The sequence below is a fragment of the Schistocerca gregaria genome, chromosome 4, assembly GCF_023897955.1.
Source record: "Schistocerca gregaria isolate iqSchGreg1 chromosome 4, iqSchGreg1.2, whole genome shotgun sequence".
Taxonomy (NCBI): domain Eukaryota; kingdom Metazoa; phylum Arthropoda; class Insecta; order Orthoptera; family Acrididae; genus Schistocerca; species Schistocerca gregaria.
Window position 1 is genome coordinate 253,193,080 of NC_064923.1, and position 23,487 is coordinate 253,216,566.

Sequence of the window (23,487 nt, forward strand, 5' to 3'; positions counted from 1 at the left end):
ATTCCCACGTCTCGCAGGTAGCCCACCAGAAAATGTTTTCGCTAAGTTTCTGCGAAGTAATGGAACCTCTAGCCCAGCCGCTCCTTCAGGCCCTTGCGGGCGCGTCTCCGCCGCTATTATGCCAATGTCGGCGTCTGGAAAGCATTCACTCGACTCCCTCACACCCGTCGGCTTAACCCTTTCAGGATCAGCAGAGCCCGCCTGTACCCAGACCACCCGGGTGACGAGAGACGCTGCGTGGGAAGTCCGCGTGTGAAGGAATAGAAACTTTGCACCGCATGCAATTAGAGGAGGATCGAATTACTCAGACTAAGACAGAAATATGAGAGGGGAACATGCCACCTCTCACGTTGGCAATCAGTGATAAAATATAATGTGGGATAGTGTAATGTCAATCAATAGCTCCGCCATTACATCAGTGAAGCAAGTGAAGCAGCAAGATGATGAAATTGCTGTGATATAAATAGTCAACCACAAAAAAAACAGCAGAAGACATGACTGATATCGATTTCTAGCCATATACTGCCCCCTCTTTCCCCCGAAATGCCACACCAGCAACTACAGTAAAAAACAGTGGAGAAAGTGTTCTAGATTAATCTAGTTTTAGACTTTATTTTTAAGTAACATTTATGTATGTATGTATAAACGCCTGAAGATGAACAGAACATGTTCGAAACGTGTTGCATTATTTTAGATTAAGCATAAAATAAAAAGTGACTGGTAGCAGAAACTTGAAATAAATAATTCACTTTTAATACGTTTATTCTTTACCAGTAAGACACTCCTGAAGACGAGTCAACTTAATAAAATCCCTGACATCTGGCAGCGGTTTTGACAGCTTTCAACTGTGAAGCGGAAAAGGCTGTAGGCGCAAACGATAGCCATCTATATAACTACGAAGAGATGTTTCTATAGATTAATTTACAAAACCGCTTCGTAGACACAGTAGGAAGCTGCACCCATCGTAAGAAACTTCCCGGGATCAAGTTTCTTAATTTGGTCGCTATATTTATACATTTGTACATTATGCAAATTTCTTTGTTGGATTGTTTCATAACATCAAAGGTGCTTTCACGAATGCATGGAAATAAAGTTTTTCCATACTTCTCTACACAAACAGTTCATTTCTTGTTTTCATTTATAATAGGAAAGTGGCCAAATGGCTACCCAGAGCATGCCGGCTTTGTCAATTAGTTATATATACAAACCTTGATCGTACTTTGCTCTGCCTCTTAGTGAAATCCGTATAATAATCGCTACAGTAGTTCCTAACATTAGCCTTCTCATACAGACAGAAAATCGGACAATAGAGTTAAGCACAGATAACAGAGAGCGCTGCCTCCCTCATGTGACTATATCATTTCTTAAAATTGTTAATAGTACTGACTATCAGAATAACAAATGGTTAATGGTACAAATAGATACACGATCAGAGCATTTAACCTTCCCTTGTCGACCTGTACATAACCCATACCCTTCGCTCAATAAAACTGAAAATTAAACTTACGGCTGTTGTTATCGTTCGAACATAGAGTGAGAGTGATAAAGAGGGAGGATGGGTCTAGCAGGTTATAAGATGACACACGTGAAGCGCTCCTGGTTTATGCCTGGTAATTTTGTGCAGCGTTACTGTAACTACGGCACGCTCAGTTTTTGTATCATTTGCCTTATGTTATAGAGTTGTTGGTGCTTTATGCGATATTTTATAAATCTTGGGATCCAGTGTATTTAGGCATCTTATCTCTCCTTGTATACCTGTCTTCCCCAATGTACCTCCCACCCCTCTGCAGCAGCTCGCAACCGCAGCACCGCCATCGAGGAAGCCTTAGGGGCTCGGCACGTGGCCCTGGTGCGACAGAGCTGGTACAGGCCGTAATCACGTTAGAGAGAAATATTCCTCCGTCGCGGAAGGGGCGGTCGAGTTATTATTCTGACACGGGAGAGGGGGAGCAGGCGGCGGCGGCAGCGGCAGCGGCTAGCAGTGAAAGCGAGAGCGGCGCCCCGCTGAGCTGTCGGGCCGGAGTGTCGCTGTAAATGAGTAATCGGCCTGTGGAGTCGGGGGCGTGGCGCAGCGCGCTGAATATGCAGGGGCGGTGGCTGAAGCCCGGGGCTGTCGGCTACAGCTGCGGCCGACACGCCGGCGCCGCTGCATTATGGACGCCGCGTCTGCGACGTCACAGTCCCGACACCTGGCGGCTCCTCTACACGTCACCCGTCCCCAGTCATCCTTTGCTGTGTCAAGCTGAAAAAATACGGACACTGCAAGTGGACTCAGGACACGCAATACAAAAAATTTTTTGCGCTGTGTAACATTTCCGGCTCTGTGGGTCGTAATCTTTATTTATTCCCACGCATCACATCTCGCGAGGAGAACACGGCAAGTACCACAACCAGATTTCTCAGTGGGAAAGAGCCAAAATAAGCGAACACGTGTCTCATCTTATCCATAGATACTCGAGCATTCTTGAGAAAACGATCGTCAAAGTTTTGTACGTAATTTAAATACCTTTCAACGACCGACAAACTTAGATCAAGTACACTGAGACATTGTAATTAATTTGTAATGAAATAAAATAAAAATCGATGGCGTACTTGCGCGCGAAAGTCAAAGGGGGTCCCAAGTTCGAGTATCAGTCCGGCATACAGCTTTAATCTGCCAAGAATTTTCATAATTCTTATTATTTTCATCATATTATTTTTCAGTCCATAAAGAAAAATGACACATTCTACCGCTCCTTTATCTAAAATGATAACTGTCAAGAGTTAATCTTTTAAGTAGAAATAATTCAAAAGCCAAGATCACTTAAATACTGCTTACTGGATAACCGGATCAACACACTACAGGTGCCATCATCGGATCTGAATGTAGATTAACATTTAGAAACCATTTGCGTGTAACGATACATGAGGCAGACCGGCCGATATAAAATCATTGTCACAACTGCTCTCATAGTCATTCTTTTCCATAAAATATGTAAAATATTTAAGCGATCTTGGCTTTCAAAAATGGTTCAAATGTCTCTGAGCACTATGGGACTTAACAGCTATGGTCATCAGTCCCCTAGAACTTAGAACTACTTAAACCTAACTAACCTAAGAACATTACACAACACCCAGTCATCAAGAGGCAGAGAAAATCCCTGACCCCGCCGGGAATCGAACCCGGTCGCGGGAAGCGAAGATCTTGGCTTTTGATTTATTTCTACAACAGAGTGATCGCCCCACTACTCACTATATGTTCACTGCAAAAATTAATCTCTTAAGTTTAGGTTTTTACGAACTGATATTTTAAGTTACCCCCACTGAAAGTTGTTTGCTTATGCAAGAGTATTACTGAAAATTGGTTCTTGTTTTTGTTGTGGTTGGCAGGAGAGCCAACACCGTGTTACTAGAGGAGGGCGAAAGGCACGCGTTTTAGCTCACGCAGGCTGGCGTGAGGTCTGGAACAGGACAAGGAAATTAGAATTTAGAAAAACGTAGCTGGTGGAATACTTAAATTTAATCCATTAATGACGAACGTCGCTCTTGACGGTACATAGTTCACAATATCAATAGTAACTGATAATGGCGCCTTGCTAGGTCGTAGCAAATGACGTAGCTGAAGACTATGCTAAACTATCTTCTCGGCAAATGAGAACGTAAGTAGGCAGTGAACCATCGCTAGCAAAGTCGGCTGTACAACTGGGGCGAGTGCTAGGAAGTCTCTCTAGACCTGCCATGTGGCGGCGCTCGGTCTGCAATCACTGATAGTGGCGACACGCGGGTCCGACGTATACTACCGGACCGCGGCCGATTTAAAGGCTACCACCTAGCAAGTGTGGTGTCTGGCGGTGACACCACAGTTTTAGGTATTACATTCCTAAATGTACAAAAAAAAGTAAAAACCAAAACGTGATGGCACAGTCGTTAGCGTCGCGTCCTTTCACTTTTACGTTCCTCTTCCGAAAATAGATTATTGCTTTTATTTATTTTAAGTTACTTCATTTTTTTCATTTATATACCCATTTCCGCAGAAGGTTACTACGCAAATATTTATTACGAAGCTTAGGGATACAACGACGTTACATAAACCGTAAAACTAAAACTTGTATTGTATTGTATGTTAACTGGGGACCCAGAAACGACGGACAGGCCCCCTCCCCGCCGCAGCCGCAGTGGTCCACAACCCCACGACGACTACTGCAGTCCAATTCACCCTTCCGGCCGCGCGGGATTAGCCGAGCGGTCTCAGTGTTGCAGTCATGGACTATGCGGCTGATCCCGGTGGAGGTTCGAGTCCTCCCTCGGGCATGGGTGTGTGTGTCTGTCCTTAGGAAAATTTAGATTAAGTAGTGTGTAAGCTTAGGGACTGATGACCTTAGCAGTCAAGTCCCATAAGATTTCACACACATTTGAACGCATACACCCCTCCGCCTCCCCACATCGAACCCAATGTTATTGTGCGGTTCGGCCCCCGGTGGCCCCCCCCCCCCCTCCCCCAGGAACGTCTCACACTAGACGGGTGTAACCCCTATGTTTGCGTGGCAGAGTAATGGTAGTGCACGCGTACGTGGAGAACTTGTTTGCGCAGCAGTCGCCGACATAGTGCAACTGAGGGGAACCAGCCCGGATTCGCCGTGACAGATGGAAAACCGCCTAAAAACCATCCACAGACTGGCCGGCTCACCGGACCTTGACAAAAATCTGCCGGGCGGATTCGTCCCGGGGACCAAGCGCTTCGCCCCGTCCGGAAAGCCATGCGTTAGACCGCACGGCCAACCGGGAGGGCAAATTACAACTTAGTTTCACAACAAGTGTCACACATTTATTACATAATATAGGTGTGTATGATATTTTCAGGGTTTACAGTACTTTTTAATTTCTCATATTCTTGCATTCCATTCTGATATCAATTCTTTATTTTATTCGTATCTTTATTGAACAGGAAGATTTTGTCCATAATTTTGGATGAAACCGCTCGTAGAAATATGCGAAACATAGAAATTCCTAACACCACGAGCATAGTACGAAGGCGGATCTGCCACAGTGACATTTCTTCATATGACTTCCATTCGGGAATGAAACGTCGTTAACAGTGCCGAGGATATAACGCGTTGGCTATAATTCTTCTGCAAACTACACGTAACGGAGCCTGTAATGTTATGTATACCTCAGTGTCTTTTTTAAAACTAATTCGAGCCTGATTTTATTCTGAGAAGCTCAGGTAATGTATGTAAATACCGTAAATGTATGTTCTTGAAGTGAAGTGAAGCTCGGCTGGACAGCAAGAAACTCTTTAGCGCGCAATCCCCGTTAACGATAGTAGTTGTGAATCTTTGAGTATGGACTAAAAAAGAAAACTGTATCTCATGGAAAGAGGACGTGTTGCTAGGCAGTCGCTCAGAACGTATTGTTACATTTAATGAAAATTGATATTTTAATGACAAAACCGAGTAAAGTATGTGTAAGCGTTGCCAAACATTTATGTATACAAATTTTCTGAAAGAATTATCTTCTTTTTGTAAAAGGAGTTGAACTCCATTGTTGTCGCCGTCTATCAATGGACAGAATTGTAAGTGTACAAAGTTCACTAAAATACAGGAAAAGAAATGCATTCTCCATAGTTTTCATTCAATAAGTATCAACCTCTCATAATTTCTTAATTACAGTAATTGGATTATGTTCTTGTACAATAATATGGTGCTGAACTCCACTGACCAATTTTGATGTAACAGGACGTGTAGTTTGAAGGAAGTTTCTGTGCCAAGCAATCACTGAGCCGGTCGGAGTGGCCGAGCGGTTATAGCCGCTACAGTTTGGAACTGCGACACCGCTGCCTCGGGTATGGATGTGTGTGATGTCCTTAGGTTTAAGTAGTTCTAAGTTATAGGGGACTGATGACCTCAGAAGTTAAGTCCCCTAAGAGCCATTTGAACCATTTAAGTCAAGCATTCTCCTTTTCTCACGAAAAGCAGATTGCTGTTTGATTTTATTTACCTACAATAGTGGTCCCTTAGGAATGAAAAGCTACGAGAACTTGGGCTCAAAGCTATCCGCAATACGGCCAAGTAACTAACAGAGTCGTATTTTAAATCTTAACGAACAATATCTTCCCCCGAATTGTAATACGTCACCAACTGGTGCAGAAGCTGATCATTCAAGGAGGCAGCAACCAAAATTCAGATACCACTTACGACTTAAAGTAAAAATCTCAATCAAAAATCAATCTCTCTCTCTCCAAAAAATATATAAATATTCATATTATTAAGATAAAAGTCATTTTATAAGACATTTTCGGAAAACCTGCATTTGCAGTTGATTATGAATCAAGATACGCTACAGGAGGTTCACCGAAAATAATGTAAAATAACTTTTCCATTCCTTTAACTATTTTTTTTAATTCGTTCATTAGACAACAGAATCAACAAAGAAATAGGCCAACGTTATTTCACCGAGATCACTAGATAAATGAAAAACAAAAATGGGAATGAAAATAATAATCGGGTTTGAGCACGGGGCGCAGAGGCGTAATGACCTGACGGTAGCCATTGCGCCATCACTTCGATTACGCCGTTTACTCACTAAAAGCCACATAAAGTGCTTCGAAAACTTTAACCGTCGTTTTTCAGAACCGACCGCATATCTATGAGTCAGCCGAGACATGTGTTAGCTTATTTTTACCCATCTTTCTCCGAGCGAAGTTTCTAGGAAATCCGATAATAGCATTAGCGTGTTCTCTTCACTAGTTGATAAAAGATGCACTACACGAGGCATGATGTTATAAAGTGAAGTACGAACAAGAGATGGTACTGCAAGTACACCTGTCGTGAGAAATTTTGCCAACTGCGCAAACTTATACTCTGATTGGCTGCGCTGGTAGAAGATGGATGGTTTACCCTCGGGCCAGCAACAAATCTCATATTTTCATTAACTATTCCTAAAGTACAGGGTGTATAAACACGTGTATCACAAATACGAGGGAGTTACTTGATGGCACAACATTTTTGTTCGTATGAAAATGGGTCCAAAAACCATGTAATATTACATTTAAATGGGGATATGCAATAAATAAATACATAACAGTCATAATCACTATTAAGTGACGAGTCAGCCTGATGCTTGGACTAGTATACAAAAATTATTATTTTTAGGTAATAAATGATTATAACTGTGTATTAAATAATCATTATAAAAGCGATAGGTCATTAATAACAGTGATAAAAGTGAAACGTCACTGAATGATGGAAACATATGTTATTAATTATGCTGCTGTTGTTGTTTTGATCTTCAGTCCTGAGACTGATTTGATGCAGCTCTCCATGCTACTCTATCCTGTGTAAGCTTCTTCTACTCCCAGTACTTACGACAACCTACATCCTTCTGAATCTGCTTAGTGTATTCATCTCTTGGTCACTCTCTACGATTTTTACCCTCTACGCTGCCCTCCAATGCTAAATTTCTGATCCCTTGATGCCTCAGAACATGTCCTACCAACCGGTCCCTTCTTCTAGTCAAGTTGTGCCACAAATGTCTCTTCTCCCAAATTCTATTCAGTACCTCCTCATTAGTTATGTGATCTACCCATCTAATCTTAAGCATTTTTGTGTAGCACCACATTTCGAAAGCTTCTATTCTCTTCTTGTCCAAACTAGTTATCGTCCATGTTTCACTTCCATTCATGACTACACGCCATACAAATACTTTCAGAAACGACTTCCGACACTTAAATCTATACTCGAAGTTAACAAATTTCTCTTCTTCAGAAACGCTTTCCTGGCCATTGCCAGTCTACATTTTATATCCTCTCTACTTCAACCACCATCACTTATTTTGCTTCCCAAATAGCAAAACTCCTTTACTACTTTAAGTGTCTCATTTCCTAATCTAATTCCCTCAGCATCACTCGACTTAATTCGACTACATTCCATTATCCTCGTTTTGCTTTTGTTCATGTTCATCCTCCTTCGAAGACACTGTCTATTCCATTCAACTGCTCTTCCAAGTCCTTTGCTGTCTCTGACAGAATTACAGTTTCATCGGCGAACCTCAAAGTTTTTATTTCTTCTCCATGGATTTTAATACCTACTCCGAATTTTTCTTTTGTTTCCTTTACTGCCTGCTCAATACACAGATCGAATAACATTGGGGACAGGCTACAAACCAGGCTAACTCCCCTCCCAACCGCTGCTTCCCTTTCATACCCCTCCACTCTCATAACTGCCATCTGTTTTTTGTACAAATTGTAAACAGCCTTTCGCTCCCTGTATTTTACCTCTGCCACCTTCAGAATTTGAAAGGGAGTATTCCAGTCAACATTGTCAAAAGCTTTCTCTAAGTCTACAAATGCTAGGAACGTAGGTTTGCCTTTATTTAATCTATTTTCTAAGATAAGTCGTAGGGTCAGTATTGCCTCACGTGTTCCAACATTTCTACGGAATCCAAACTGATCTTCCCCGAGGGCAGCTTCTACCAGTTTTTCCATTCGTGTGTAAATAATTCGCGTTAGTATTTTGCAGCTGTGGCTTATTAAACTGATAGTTCGATAATTTTCACATCTGTCAACACCTGCTTTCTTTGGATTGGAATTATTATATTCTTCTTGAAGTCTGAGGGTATTTCACCTGTCTCATACATCTTGCTCACCAGATGATAGAGTTTTGCCAGGACTGGCTCTCCCAAGGCTGTCAATAGTTCCAATGGAATGTTGTCTACTCCTGGGGCCTTGTTTCGACTCAGGTCTTTCAGTGCTCTGTCAAACTCTTCATGCAATATCGTATCTCCCATTTCATCTTCATCTACATCCTCTTCCATTTCCATAATATTGTCCTCAAGTACATCGCCCTTGTGTAGACCCTCTATATACTCCTTCCACCTCTCTGCTTTCCCTTCTTCGCTAACAACTGGGTTTCCATCTGAGCTCTTGATATTCATACAAGTGACTCTTTTTTCTCCAAAGGTCTCTTTAATTTTCCTGTAGGCAGTATCTATCTTACCCCTAGTGAGATAAGCCTCTACATCCATCCATTTGTCCTCTAGCCATCCCTGCTTAGCCATTTTGCACTTCCTGTCGATCTCATTTTTGAGATGTTTGTATTCCTTTTTGCCTGCTTCATTAACTGTGTTTTTATATTTTCTCCTTTCATGAATTAATTATGCTAATTGGACAATAAATTACGACAACTCATTAACAAAAATGGTAAGGAAAAGTTGCTGGCTTGTAGAGAACAATGGACCTGTGCCTGAGGAGGACTCTGAGGTGTGACCTTGAAGATAAGGAGAACAACTGCCTTAGGACATTGATCCTTTGTGGAAATCTGGCAACACTGTAACCTTGACCATTGACTTTTCAGAGATCTGGCAACAAATGCAAACTGTGCTGATATGCCCATAGCCCCATTACTGTCGTGACAATAGCCCAGTCAGCAGAGAACTTGCCCATGAAGAGCAAAGGTCCCAGGTTCGAGTCCTACTGGCAGCTGCCCTTGGAGCTTCCTTCTGATTTGCTTTTGGCAGAGTTGCTGCTGGATGGAGGTAAGTTTTGAAATCTTCTCTCTCTGTAGCTCGCTGTGTGTTCATGGTGGCAGCTGGCATATTCTGGTTTCCGCTGTCCTTTCCTTAACGTGTAATGCATTTATAACACGAGTACATTGACTCATTTTATACAGCATCCCAAATAGCACCGAGTAGTGCTACACATCCAGCGCCCAGGCAGTTGAAACATAGATTCAAATGGCTCTGAGTGCTACGGGACTTAACATCTGAGGTCATCAGTCCCCTAGAACTTAGAACTACTTATACCTATCAAACCTAAGGACGTCACACACATCCATGTCTGAGGCAGGATTCGAACCTGCGACCGTAGCGGTCGCTTGGTTCCTGACTGAAGCTCCTAGAACCCCTCGGCCACACTGGCCGGCTGAAGCATAGGTGCAGCCCCTTTCTGCCGAAGGTGTTCGCTAGTGAAACACTCTGAATTAAGGTGCGAACTGAAAACACACATCCGGCCTGAGTGACCAAGTGGTTCTAAGCTCTACAGTCTGGAACAGCGTGACCGCTACGGTCGCAGGTTCGAATCCTGCCTCGGGCATGGCTGTGCGTGTTGTCCTTAGGTTAGTTAGGTTTAAGTAATTCTAAGTTCTAGGGGACTGATGACCTCAGCAGTTGAGTCCCATAGTGCTCAGAGCCATTTGAACCATTTGATAACACAGTGTAGTCATATTTGGGAGGATGGACGTTCAAATCGCTGTCTGGCCATCCAGTGATATGTTTTTTTTCTCCTTGTATCCCTTGAAAGAGTACAACTGATTTCTTTCCTAATCCTTTCCCAATACGAGCTTATGCTCCGTTTCTGATCCAATTTCTTGCTCTTTCCTCAACCTTCAATAAAACTGTAATATAGTCATGACATAAAATACTAAATAAAAAGAGAATTAGCCGAGGAAAATGAGTTATTCCTTGGCACATTTGTCTATTCGACCATTAACAGAAAGATGCAAAGAACCAGCCACGAAGAAATAACAATCATGAATTGTGATTGAAGGTTTTTTTTTATTGTGTACACGGGTTAACTGATGTTTAGCAGTATTCCGGATGTCCTTTCCAAGAGTCGTTGGGGGTTTTTTGTCTGCTGTTTGGCAGATACTTGCAATTTCGTTTTTGCGATGTGCAGCTGGAATCAGTTTAAACAAATCCTGCTCATCACATATTTCATATTACGACCAGTATCGGTGAAAAGCGTCATTTTGTTCCCCATTACAGACAATAGATTTTTAAAGTGAAATTTTACATGCCCATTCGATAGGGTAGTCCCAAATGAATCTAGTGCGATATCTGCTTTATCGTCGTGTATCTGCAGGGACAGTAAAACAGGAAGAATAATGCATGGCAGCAGCAGTCAGCACGGGCCAGGGCTGTGCTGTCAGAGCTGGGGTACGGGTTATTCGTCGTGTTATACTGCCCCTCTTAATACACAGGGATAAAATGAATATTGCGCTAAACTAATTTCTTACTGCCCTATCGAATCGACACTCAAAATCCTCTTTAAAAATGATTTTTATTGTAATGGGAAGCAAACAGACGCTTTCTGTCTACACTGGACGTCACATGAAAGATGTGATAAGCAATTACGGCCAACACCAGCTACACACTGCAAAAACTAAATTGCAAATACCGCCCAAAAACTCAGAGAAAATGCACGTGACGACTCTTAGGAGCTACATCCTGGCCATTTACATGTTCTTCTTGTAAAAATTAATTATTTATATCAAGAATTCCTAAGTGGTATAAATAAAGTTGTGTAGGTGAAAGTACTTTAATGCATGCTCTTTAATCTTTTCCTGCTATCTGTCTGAAATTTTTTTTCCGTGGGTAGATTGTAAGCGAACACTTAGTTGCATATTCACCCCTTTCTGTGCCAAAGATAGACTCTTTAAAGAGTACTGATGATAATTCTTTTTTCGACTGTTGTACTTGTGATTATCTCTTTTAATCAGATTGCTGGCAGCATATTTAAAAAGCAAATAAATGTCAAGTGAGACTTTGATCCATATTGCCTAATGCTTAAAGAGATGCCTGCGAGACATATGCCAATGAAACCCGCACAGAATTCTAATTACTTTCTTTTCTGCAATGAATGCTTTTTGCTTGAGTGAGAAGTTATTTGGGAATATTTTTGCATAAGAAATCACTGAAGCAAAATATGAAAAACATGTTAACTTACCGACTTCTCTCCACATAGCAATCCTGTCTTGTGCATCACGCACTAAACACGCGTTAATCTTTTTCCGATCTGCCAAACTATCTACTGAAGTTAAGTTGAGTATATGACATAACAATACATTCTTGTAACTGTCGCTTGATAACAGCCACTAGTCTTATACACAGGTAAAAATTTTGGCCTAAAGCGTAGCAATGACACTAGCAGTCGAAATAACAACTTTCTTAAAACTCGAAGTGATGAAGATGTGCCCTAAAGCGACATAACGATTGCGATTGGCAGAAGTAATTCAGGATTAAACGTTGGGAGAGACCACCCTGGTAACAGTGTGCCACACGACTGAAAACCACGATGGAATTCAATATTCTGTGCTTTGCCTGCGTGATCGAGAACACACTTTCACTCTTGTTTTATGTTGATGTGATTCAGACTGCTTCCCTGGAAGTCATATCTGCTCACATTAGCCTGCCTCCTTTATTTCTCAAAAAGCTTGTCATTCCTCACCTTCTCTTTTCTCCTTTTCTTTTAGTCAATCTTCATTCTGTATTTCCTACAGCTCATTTGATCCTCCTCTTTCTTCCATCCTCTGGTGAAAAGAGATTCCATTTTCATTATTACAACACATTCTGTAACATCTTGCACCAATTCACGCCTTTATTCAGCGGCGTTTTATACATCTAGATGAGATATTTGCAGCTGGTCTCTTTCTCATTCTAATCCAGTTCACCAATTTAGTAATAAGCAAAACGTTGAGCAGCCAGGTAGACTGTAAGACTAATTTTGGCTTTTAAATGAGTGAAAGGGAAACAGTTGCAGTAGCTTTTAAAAACAAACTATGGGATTGTGTTAGTCAAATACAGAACATAGATTTGTCATTATTTTTCTACAGATATTTCAAATACAGTTGTCAAAATTATTGCCATTACAATAAATAATGAAGTTACACTGCGTCACAAAAGTAAGACATCCTCAAAACAATGTATCAATAAAACTACAACCAACTGCATAGTGGGCTGGGCCAATTCACATACTTTTATTTTCAAGATCATTGCAATAGCTTAAGGCTGATTTTCCACACCCACGCTGCATTAAAATTCTTTGGGAAACCCAAAATTTATTTTGGACAGAATATGTGTGAAGAGACAACAGCTTAACCAAAGACAAGAAAGTTATTTTATTTAAACATTAGTATCTTTTTCTTTATAAGAAAAATGTTAATCTTTTGTTAAAAGTAACTTTACTAAATCTTAACAGTTCCAGAACCTTTCAGAACGAGGACGCATCTCGATACACCTTTGCATCTCAGACGAGGGATCAAGATTAATCCCTAAGAACATATTCAAAACATTTCCCAGGGTGTGGACGGACATACTCCGTCCCTTAACAACGTAACGCCCATTAGCCATAGATGTAATCTGCAAAAGAACTCATGTTAATAACACATATTAATCAAATTCATTCTCACAGGAAGCAACTTGAGGTGCAAGCAGCTGATATGATTTGCACATTAATGACTCATTAATTAAATCCACTTAAGCTAATAATTTACTAACTCATAAATTGATTATGCTAACACCACCCTGTGAACTTTCATTTATACGCCAAATAACCAGTCTGCTCACAGCCAATCATTGCATCAGATTTACATGTTAGTGTCACAGTTTGTTCTAGGGAGGCATGTGTTAACTAAATTCATATATGATACTAGCAGTTTACTCTGAAGATATAAACATTATCGTTACAGTGCCTAAGACATTCTTCCGGCCCATTTTATATTCCAAAAGGGGTAATAAAATGAAGTCCAAATTAGGGTGCAGATCATTGTTCACACAAAAAAGGGTGCCATCACAATATAGTACATTATAATTCACTGCCCGCTCAGCACACAACGTTCCTCAATTTGTCAAACAACTGCCAGTCCTTAATGTTCAGTCTTGTGCAGGAATAAGTCTCAGAGACCCAACCTAAGACCTCAGTTATGCTGGATGCATTCCAATCTGTGTCTTCTTGTACAGTTTTAAACTCTACAGATCGCTCTAGCACCATGAAAGTTATTCCCCGATTTCTTAGCACATGTCCCATCGTCTTAGTCGATTCTTTGGAGAACCTCCTCATTCCTTACCTTCTCAGTCCACCTAATTTTTAACATTCTTCTGTAGCACCACATTTCAAATGCTACGATTCTCCTCTCTTCCTGTTTTCCCACAGTCCATGTATCACTACCATACAATGCTGCCCAAATGTATATTCTCAGAAATTCCTTCCTCAAATTAAGACCTATGTTTGATAGCAGTAGACTTTTCTTGGCCAGTAATACCATTTTTACCAGTACTAGTCTGTTTTTTATATCCTTCTTGCTAGATCCGTCACGCGTTATTTTGCTGCCTAGGTAGCAGAAATCCCTAACTTCATCTATTTTGTGATCACCGATCCTGATGTTAAGTTTCTCATTGTTCTCATTTCTGTTACTTGCAGGAGCTGTGGAGTTTGAAATAACGCTGAGGCACCCTAGCCTTAAAGGTACTGTGTAGTAATTAACTGTTATCTGAACTGCTGACACCCCTTACTACTTGGTTTTACAAGTAACCGGCAGCATATATTTTTAAAACCTCTCAGATTTTCCAGTTATTCTACTATGAGGGTACGTAGCTCCTTCCTAATGTTACATGCTGTCCTGCAAGCAGAAAATACCCACACATTTGAATATATATGTTACACCACTTATTTGAAACGTGAACTCAAGGAGCTCCTGCAGAGTATAACATCCCAGCTTCCTCAACCAAATTATAACATCCCAGCTTCCTCAACCAAATTATAACATTTCAGCTCCTCAACACTAAATTAAAACGTTGTATTAGGAGGTGTCTGCTTCGTGCAAAAGGTCTTGAGTTCATATTGACGACAACAAGTAATTCTTCATTACAGACGTTTATTTACAAACAGAACTGACCGACTTCACAGACTCAACAACTGACTCTCCAAGCTAACCGCACTGCATATCCGAACTGGCAACTGACAACTCCTAGGTGTATTAATATCTTTCAAACAATGAGAGTCTTTAACAATGTTTTATTTATAATACGATAGCAATTCACGACTTAAAACTAAATTAGACATTACAGAATTTTAGTACAGATTAAAGTAGGTAAAAGGATCAGTATATATAAATTCTTATAAGCATAATTTCCAAATAGATTTTATAACATTTTTCTACCAGCTTCTGGATAACCTTCACCAGATTTGTACCGATGTTTTCAGAAATATCTTGACATTTGATTCTGGATATTTCTTGAGTGATTTAGAACAACTATTTATATATAAAATGATTTAAATCGTGTTTCAAAATGTAAATAAATCTTTTTAGAAATATTTCTTGATACAAATCGTCTTTCGAAATTAGGTTGTGAAACAGTTTTCACAAGTTTTCATATTTTTGCGATCATAATACAGAACCTCTCCATAGAAAGCTCCAGAAGTGCGCATCAAACGCTCATTCACAGACTTTCTCTTTAGCTGGTGAGTTTTTAAAAGTATCTTGTCCATATTATACGAAATAATTTAGCTCAAAACTGATACTTTATATAATTAATCAGAGCTACAGCAAACAGTGAGTCTTTCTTTTACAAAATGAAATATAATTACAAAATTGAATGAAAATAGGTTACTAACACTAATATATATATACATTAATTCTATTTTTGTTCTTTCTGTGCAAAATGTCCTAATACTGACACAGTACAATATTTAAACATCACCAAAGTTTCCCTTTACATTTTGCATATCTGTATCGACATCCCCTAAAAGTCTACAGTATCGAATACTTCAATATGTCCCAATATGTCCTGTAATGTTACACAACCCCCCCATCAGCACTTCCACGTGAAACACGGAAGGGTTGATGTCCTTACATTACAAAACAGAAAAGTTTTACACATATCTTTGGTGTCTTCTTTCTTGAAGACCGGTGATCTTATTTCTTGAAGGTCGGTGATCTTCTTCCTTAAAGGTCGGTATACCTCAATGCCACACTCTGTACTTCAGTCTCATCTTCACAGTCCGTATGGTTTCCATATACACTGCAGGCTATCACAGGCTGCAATAGCACAGTCCGCTATGAATATGCAGCATACAGTGGTCAAACCCAGTTAAACATTAGCAAAAGCATTTAATAGTCGGTGGACCGGTTTTTAAGGACACAGAAATTTGAATTCTCTTAAGTCTAATTACTCAAGAAAATTTACTCTAAATAATTTCTTAAAGCTAAGAGAGGATAGACTGACAGATGGAGAAAATTGATTATACAGGATCACAGAATAAGTGTAAGATGCAATGCCAGAATACAAAAATGAAATATGACAATTGCATAGCTAGGGGACCTAGTGCTCGCCAAACACTTAGCACAAAAAGAATGTATACTCCCCTGAGGAATCAGACTAGACGGTAAGCATTCGGATGAGGATTGTCCTGAATCTTGAAAGGTCCAATGTATATGTCAAAAAACTTTTTTTTTAATTCACCACTGATGGCTTTAGACTTCTCTTATGTTTTAACAAGGACCAAGTCTTCAATTTTAAATTGAGTAGGCTTCAATCTTTTGTCATGTCTACATTTCCTCTTATCACCTTGAGATTTCATGGTCTCTCTCACTATTTCCTCTCTCTCTTGAGTACTTAATGGTTTGCAGACTGGAAAATCAATGAAATCACTAATTGGATGTGGTGGTTTGCTATTATACTGTATTTCATAAGGCGAAAACCCTGTTGAGGAATGCTGTAGGCTGTTCACAACATCTTCGAATTTCTCAACGTAGTCAATCCAACTAGCATGATCAGTATTGCAGTAGGTTCTAAAGAATCGCCCAATTTCCCTCATGTATCTCTCCGAAAGGTTTCCTGACAGATGATAAGCTGAAATAAGAATGTGACTTATATTTTCATCTTCAACAAAAGCTTTCCATACTCCAGAAGTAAATTGAGTCCCATTGTCTGATAAGATTTTCTGAGGTTTTCCAACCCTGCCAAAATAGTCTCCTCTGATTTTTGAAATAATGCTCTTACTGTTTGCCTTGCGAAGAGGGTATAACTTAATGAATTTTGAAAAAACATCAACCATAACAAAAATGTAGCAATAGCCTCCTCTGGTCTTCGGTAATGGTCCATATAAGTCGACAGCGACTAACTCGTGTTGTTCTTTTGGTAAGATGTTTTGCATCAATCCTCGACAAGTTTGGTTAGATACTTTTACTCTTTGGCACCTGTCACAACCCGTCAAAATTTTTCTAACCCTCCTGGCTATGTTGTTAAAGTACACATTTTCTTGGATTTTTTGGATACACTTTTGAATCCCACAATGACCAAAACTTTCATGAATGTACTTGATGAGTACATTGATGTACTGTTCAGGCCAACATAATTTCCATACATCGCTATCTGCACTGTTTCTCTTGAATAGAATCCCCTTGTAGATTTTGTAATAATCTCCCACTTTTTCATGCCCCTTTTTCCCTAAATAACTTTTGACCAGTTTACAGTTCTCATTGTGGTTCTGATTCCGTCGGATGTCATTACAAATGTCTCTGATTTCTTGTTGATTATCCACCTCTCTTAAATACATAATTTTGAATTCTTTTTCACATTCCCCACTGTCATCTTCAAAGTCGCCCCCCACAGGTAGTCTAGATAAAGCATCAGCAACTACATTATCGGGTCCTCTAAGATATTTTATTGAGTAATTAAATTGTTGTAACAAGAGTGCCCACCTGGTAATCCTTCCATGATGCAACCTACATTCTTGAATATAAATTAATGCCTTGTGGTCTGTGTAGACAACTACCTGGTTTCCCAATAAATAATTTATGAATTTAGAAAATGCCCAGTAAATGGCCAAAAGCTCTTTCTCGGTAACAGTGTATTGCCTCTCATGTTTTTTCAAGGTTCGACTAGCAAAAGCAATAGACCTGTGTTCTATTTTCCCATTTATATTTACTTCTTGGAAAAGGTGAGCACCTAGGCCATAATCACTACTATCTGCCATAATGCAAAAAGGTAAACTTAAATCAGGACGGTACAAAGTTTGACTGTTACATAACTGTGTTTTTATTTCTTCAAAAGCAGCTTCACATTCCTGATCCCAAACCCACATGGGGTTTTGTTCAGCAATCTGTTAAGACTTGGAGCATTTAGAGCTTGGGTACTAATGAACTTTCTGTAGTAACCGCACATCCCAAAAAATGACTTTAGTTGTTTCTTGGTTTTTGGAATTGGGAATTTTGCAATTGCCTCGAGTTTTTCAGGATCTGGTAAAATACCTTCCTCAGAAATACTGTGCCCCAGAAACTTCAATTTTTTCATACCAAACTTACATTTAGATAATTTAAGTGACATTCCCCCTTTCCTTAATCTATTGCAAACCTCCCTCAAAGTATTAACATGTTCTTCCCAAGTTTCTCCAGTGATCAAAATGTCATCTACATACACAGTTAATTTTGATAAAGGATCTTTTCCCAAAATAAAGTCAAGTGCTCTAATGAATTCGGCTACTGAGACATTCAGCCCAAATGGTACCACACAATACTGGTAACATCTTCCCCCATACAAAAAGGCAGTATACTTTCTGGAATCATTTTCTAATTCTACTTGGTGAAATCCTGATGTGAGATCTAAACTGGTCATGTATTTCATTCTTTCAAATTTATGAAGTAATTCGTCTATATTCTCGGGATGATCGGTCTCTCTTTCCAGATACTTATTTAGGTGTCTTGAATCTAGTACAAGCCTGACACTGCCATCACGTTTTGCAACCACTACCAAAGGATTATTGTATTGGCTCTTACTTCTCTCAATGATGCCCCACTCTTCCATCTTTTGAAGTTCCTTTTCTACATCTTTTCTCTTTGCAACGGGTACACTATAAGGTTTTATAAAGAATGGCTCATGTGGTTTTAATCTGAGTTTACATTGATAATTCTTTACTCTGCCAGGTCTATCATCAAAAACATCACAGTAATTCCACAATAATCTTTCTAACTCTACCTTCTGTTCTTGGTTAAAATTATCTGATTCCCGTAATTTTTCTTGAACTATAGCCCCATATTCTCCATCATCATAATCCTCAGTAATTTCCTCTACACAATAACCACTGTCTTTAGAAAATGTAACGTCCCTAATTTCAATTCCCTTATCAGCACAGTTTTGAACCGACATGTCAGTACTGGAACATACTCTCGTCTTAGGATCAGTAAAGGTAAATAAACTCTTTTCCCAATCAAATGCTGCATTAGCTTTTAATATCCAGTCCATACCCAACAGTACATTCTCATTTAGGTCACTTATTACAAGACATCCTTGAGTAAACTGTACATCATTTATATTGAAGGACAACAACACCTGTCTATTAACAATTTTGCTCAGTTTGCCGGTAATGCATCTACTTTTTATTCCAACAACTGGTAATTCAACAAAGTCAGGATCATGCTTCATTATATCTCTTAATTTGCTTGAAATGGCACTAATTGGACTCCCTGTGTCAATCAAACAATACCCTTCCCAACCTGCAGCTTTAATTTTTATGTATGGACTACCAATAGTGGTGTTTTCCCTTTCTTCCTGTTCTTCATACAAAAGATCTTCTGCTATCTCATCATACCTCTGTTCCATATTTAGGTTTTCTTTATTAGGCAATACTTTCTTCAAACTTCTAGGTCTACTGGAATTTACTGGAATGTCAGGATTACTATTTACCTCACACACATCCTGACTAGTACCCCGTTTGATGATTTCATTAGGCTTAAAAGCAGAAACTGATTCACAAATTTCCCTTAATTTGATCTTAACATCATTGTCATCACTGTAATCTTTAAATTTGTCCTAAACAGATTTCAAAATAATCTCAGATGCATCAGCACAATCAACCCCCCCTGTCTTCTGATGTATTACTAAGCTGAACTGGCACAATATGATTCTCATGTGGAATGTAGTTAGAGTTCATGGCACAACTATTCTCAACACTATTGCTTATAACATCCTCCTTAGCTTCAACATAAACTATTCCATCCAATTCACCATTAAAATCTTCTAGTACATAATCACCATTAGCCTTAACATCAACATTATCATCATCATCATTGCCTGAGCTTACACTACAAACACTACTAGTATCACCAACATTACTCACAACACCATCTTCACCAACCACATCCACATGAATATCAGACTTTCCAGAAACTTCAGTACGAACATCATTATGACAACTTACATCTAAAACATCACCACACATAAGTTTGTACAATCCAAAATTATCAAAGTTATCCTTACCTTTCATTTCAGCATTAGGTGCTTCTTCTTGATTATATAAATTTGCAATTATATCATCTTCTAAGCCTACTTCATCAAAGGTAGCCTGGTTCCTATTACAGTTGTTCCTAGTATTTTCTCTGATGACATTCCAAAATTTCCTGTCAAATTTAATTTTTTCATTACCTCTATCTACAGATCGATCATAAGCATACTGTCTATACTGGTTAGGTCTCTGATTATAGTGCTGTCTGTTCCGGGTGAAATTAGCCTGATTTTGAAAATTCCTTGCCCCAAACTGACAGACTCCCAGTGGAGCATTTAGTCGTTTAAAGGCCTATGTCTGTCGTTTCCCTGCCTCGGGTTACCTTCTCTCATGTCATTACCCCAGGACCTGTTTCGATTTTCCCATTCTCTGTTTGAATTAAAGTGCTGATCATTCCTACCAAAGTTTCTTCTGTCATTGCTATTATAATTATCCCTGTTGTTGTTAAAGTTTCTTCGTTCACTATTATTGTTATTATTTCCACGGTTCGGTTCCCACCCTCTGTGTGATGAACCTACAAAGTCGTTAAATCTGTTGTTTTGTTCAAAGGCTCTATCAAGTTTGTCCACATATTTCAAGAATTGTTCTATGGACTCATCTGGACCATATACTAAACCCCATTGTACTCTTTTCGGAAGTCTCCGTTTTAGTGCATCAATTTGAGTTAGCTCATCAAATGGCTTATCCAGATGCACTAATTTTTCCAACTGTTTCTCACAATAGGCTTTCATTGACCCATCAGATTCTCTGTAACTAGGACCATTCAAGAATTCACTTTTGATTTGAGCTTGCTCAGTTTCAGACCAAAATTTGGTTAGAAAACATTTTTCGAAATCTTCAAAGGACATTTCCGCGGAACAATTCTGATTGGCCCACGAAAGCGCCTCACCATCAAGTAATTTCTTTACAAATTTTATCTTAACACTATCTGTCATTATGGACCTGAACTGCTCCTTGCAGAATTGCATGAAGTCTTTTGGGTGTATATTCTTGTCACCGGGATAAGTTTTAATGGGAAAATTTCCCCATACCCCATTACAACTATTACTAAAACCTTTTTGCAACATAGTTTCTTGTATTTCTACAAATTTTCTGTCTACAGTTTTTTCTACATTACCTACTCTACTACAAATTTCTGTGACCTTTTTGTCAGAATCAGATTTGAAAGATTCAATTTCGCTTTCAAAAAATCGTTTTGTCTGGTCAAATTCATTTCTCAATTGAGAATTTTCCTCATTTACAAAATCAACAACTTTTTTAAGTTTTGACTGGTTATTTGAAATTTCGTTACTTAAATCAGTTTCAAGGACAGAAATTTTGCTCTCAACCGTGTCCACACGACAACTAAGTTCTTTTTGGTTTGACTCAAAAGTAATTCGCCATTCTTCGAGAACCTGATTAGTGTGAGCAATATGTTCTGTATTTGAATTTATTTCTGATTTTAGATCACACACAGCCTTCGAAATCGACCTGTCCATCTGTTGTTGTGTCTGTTCAATTTGTTGACGTAATTCGGCACGAGAATCGTCCATCTTCGAGTTTATGTTATTCAACTTCGAGTTTAACTCTGAAAATATTTGTTTTAACATTTCCAACATTCCTACACTGTCAGAAGCACTTTCCCTAATAGGTGTACTCGCTACACCGCTGTCAATACTGAAATCTGCGTCTTTTTCCATTATTTTAGGAAGCAGGTACTTATCTTAGTGTCAGTCGGCGGTCGTTGGTGTCCGTGTTTTGCGAAATTTCTTCAATTCCAGGATGGTTTCGCTCGGTCGATTCACTCCTCTTCTTGTGACCTCAGAATCGACGTATTTACTTCTGAAAAATGACTGGTCCGTCGTATATCCTCTTCTTGTGATCCCAAAACAGACGTATTTTCTTCTTGTGATCCCAGAAGAGACGTATTTTATTTTGAAGAATCACTGGGTGGTCGTCATATCCTCTGCTTCCTCCACCAAATCATAACATCCCAGCTTCCTCAACCAAATTATAACATCCCATCTTCCTCAACCAAATTATAACATTTCAGCTCCTCACCACCAAATTAAAACGTTGCATTAGGAGGTGTCTGCTTCGTGCAAAAGGTCTTGAGTTCATATTGACGACAACAAGTAATTCTTCATTACAGACGTTTATTTACAAACAGAACTGACCGACTTCACAGACTCAACAACTGACTCTCCAAGCTAACCGCACTGCATATCCGAACTGGCAACTGACAACTCCTAGGTGTATTAATATCTTTCCAAACAATGAGAGTCTTTGACAATGTTTTGTTTATAATACGATAGCAATTCACGACTTAAAACTAAATTAGACATTACAGAATTTTAGTACAGATTAAAGTAAGTAAAAGGATCAGTATATATAAATTCTTATAAGCATAATTTCCAAATAGATTTTATAACATTTTTCTATCAGCTTCTGGATAACCTTCACCAGATTTGTACCGATGTTTCCAGAAATATCTTGACATTTGATTCTGGATATTTCTTGAGTGATTTAGAACAACTATTTATATGTAAAATGATTTAAATCGTGTTTCAAAATGTAAATAAATCTTTTTAGAAATATTTCTTGATACAAATCGTGTTTCGAAATTAGGTTATGAAACAGTTTTCACAAGTTTTCATATTTTTGCGATCATAATACAGAACCTCTCCATAGAAAGCTCCAGAAGTGCGCATCAAACGCTCATTCACAGACTTTCTCTTTAGCTGGTGAGTTTTTAAAAGTATCTTGTCCATATTATACGAAATAATTTAGCTCAAAACTGATACTTTATACAATTAATCAGAGCTACAGCAAACAGTGAGTCTTTCTTTTACAAAATGAAATATAATTACAAAATTGAATGAAAATAGGTTACTAACACTAATATATATATATACATTAATTCTATTTTTGTTCTTTCTGTGCAAAATGTCCTAATACTGACACAGTACAATATTTAAACATCACCAAAGTTTCCCTTTACATTTTGCATATCTGTATCGACATCCCCTAAAAGTCTACAGTATCGAATACTTCAATATGTCCCAATATGTCCTGTAATGTTACAAGAGACATGTTTAAGGAACTGGGGACAATAACTAATGCTTGCCATTATATTTATTTCTTAATCAAATTTGTTATAAACGATATTTTCCGTTTTCAAACGAACAACTCAGTTCGCAGAATAATACTAGAAATAATAATAATCTCCATAAAGGATTAAAATAACTTAGTTTGATCTCATTTTCTCATTTTCTACAATTTTCCAACAACTGTAAAAATTTTAGCTACCGATACAATTCAGTTTAAAAACAGTCTACAGGATTTATTAGTAGCCACCTCCTTCTACCGCACTGAGTACTTTCTTAGTAGAAGAAATTAATGTACAAATTGTTAAAAATATCTACAAAAAGCTTGATCATTACGTCAAATTTGACTTCTGCACATCTCCAGTGTTG